The sequence below is a fragment of the Nannospalax galili genome, unplaced genomic scaffold, assembly GCF_000622305.1.
Source record: "Nannospalax galili isolate Female #2095 unplaced genomic scaffold, S.galili_v1.0 scaffold2345, whole genome shotgun sequence".
NCBI lineage: Eukaryota > Metazoa > Chordata > Mammalia > Rodentia > Spalacidae > Nannospalax > Nannospalax galili.
In genome coordinates, this window is record NW_008352478.1 from 16,887 (window position 1) to 19,197 (window position 2,311).

The following is a 2,311-nucleotide window of genomic DNA, read 5'->3' on the forward strand; positions in this document are numbered from 1 at the left end:
CATGCTTAGGAATTAGCCAGTGGGACCCACCACAGTCTCTAGTGGAATGGTCATGCCCCTTGTCCACAAAGATTTTTTCTGTAGAGAACTGAAGTCTAACATGAAGAGTTTCCTTAAGTAAATATGACTTATTAGATACCATTGTCAAGGTGGGAACCGAGGATAGATATGAAGAAGGAACAGCCTCTGTGGCCAGGAAACTCAATAATGATTACACTAACAGGCCTTCAGCAAGTCCATAGATTTGAAAAGAAGATGAAGAAGGGAGAAAAGTTCAAGTGACTCTGAGTGTTTTGCAATTTCACTGAGGAGGTCACAATAAGAGTTAATGCTGTAAGACCTTTATCCCCCAACAAACATTCTGCCCACTACATAGAAACAAGTGTATTTCAGAAAATTCATTATTTGTTCAAATAATTTCCTTGAAAATACCCAAGCTCTAGTTCTACTATAGGTTTTGTAAACTGAAAAGTGTTTTCTGAAGATATCACTCTTCAGTCCACAGGTACCTCAAGTTCCAATTCAAAACAGAATTCAATGCCTGCTATTATGTTACAATGCTTTGAACACATATTTTTTGTTTCTTTTATCATTGACATCCAATATAATGCTATATTAATACTATTTTTACTTAGTGTTTAAGGTTAATCTGAGACGTTCATACCCACTAAATTTATATATATATTTAAAGTTAACGCCTCTCAGAGACAAGAAACTGACATCTCCTCTACCATTACATTCAGGCTGTTCCTAATCCATTTATTAGGTCTTATTAGTAGCTCCCTTTTCTCTGGTCCTCACAGGAGACTGCAACTTGTCATTTCAATGCTAAGGTATATGTAGAAGAAATAACATCACTATATCAACCTCATTTTCACTGGTTTTATTGAAGGTAAAATCATTCCCATCAATTAATTCAGTTTTCTTCAGTTTAATAACTTGGCTCCACTCCAGAAAAATCTTATGTTTGCTGATCACACTTAGGATTTCCATCATACATTCTTTTCCTAAATACAGTGACCATGGTGAACATGACCTCCAAGACCAGATTCTACCTCATGGGCTTCTTTGACAAGCATAAGCTTCAGATTTTACATGCCATGCTCTTTTAGGTGACATACCTGCTGGCCCTCATGGGGAAACTGCTCATTATCACCATCATCATCCTAGACCATTATCTGCACTCCCCCATATATTCATTCTTGAAGCATCTCTCTCTTCTGGGCTTTTGTTCATCTCTGTTACTATCCCACAGTCCATTGCAAACTCCCTCCTGGACAATGGCTCTGTCTCCCTTGGTCAGTGTGTGCTGCAGGATTTCTTCTTCATAGCTCTGGTCCCATTGGAAATGGCCATCCTCACAATGATGTCTTATGACAGATAGGTGTCCATCTGTCAGCCACTGCAATGGAAGACAGTTATGGATCCAGGTGCCTACAGGTGTGAAGTGATGGCTGTTTGGTGGCAGGAGGCCTCTTTGGGCTCATGCACACAGCCGTTACTTTCTCAACTCCTTATTGTGGGGAGAGGATTATTCAACTATTCTTCTGTGACATTCTCAAAACACTGAAACTAGCCTCTCTTATGCATTCATGTATGAGATGCAGGGGATGCATTCACAACCTCTACATCCTTAGTCTCTCTGACCTCTATTTCATTCTTCTATGTTCAAATCTCAGCAGTGCTGAGAATGCCCTCATCTGATGGTCGAACAAAGGTCTTCTACACTTGTCTACCCCACTTGTTAATAGTCACCTTCTTCCTCTCTACCACAGGTGTTGAGTTTATAAGACTCCCTTCTGGTTCTATATCAGTTGTGGTCTTCACCTTCTCCATTTTCTACACTGTGATTCCTCCAGCACTCAATACAGTCATCAACAGCTTGAAAAATGAAGCTGTGAAGGCAACTCTGAAGAAAGTGCTGTTGAGAAAAGAGATTTCTCAGAGAACGATGCATTTAAAAGTCATGTTCAACTGTTGGGAGCTGTTAGTATAAGCACAGCTATTATGTACACTGAGCTGAGGCAGGCTTGCTTGTTTACTGTATGATCTTTTGCCTTGACTCAAAAGTTTATGTGTTTGGCACACAAGTACCAATTGTTCTGCCAAGTCAGGAAGAATGTGTTGATAATTTAGGGAAGATAGTTAAATGGTTTTATTCATAACAAATACTTGATCTTTCCTTGACCCTCAGTTAGAGGTGGGGAAAAAAGAGCTGCTGATGCTAATTCAGCTAAGCGAACTGTGGCTATTTGATGTTCTACTCTATAAGAAGGCTGAGCTAAAATAAACTGGGGCTGCAGTCTCTACT

At 39.7% G+C, this 2,311-nt stretch overlaps 1 pseudogene; it reads left to right on the plus strand.

The window, feature by feature from the left end:
• Nucleotides 1-1,022: 1,022 nt before the first annotated feature.
• LOC103747111 lies at nt 1,023-1,996 on the plus strand (annotated as a pseudogene).
• Nucleotides 1,997-2,311: the final 315 nt, after the last annotated feature.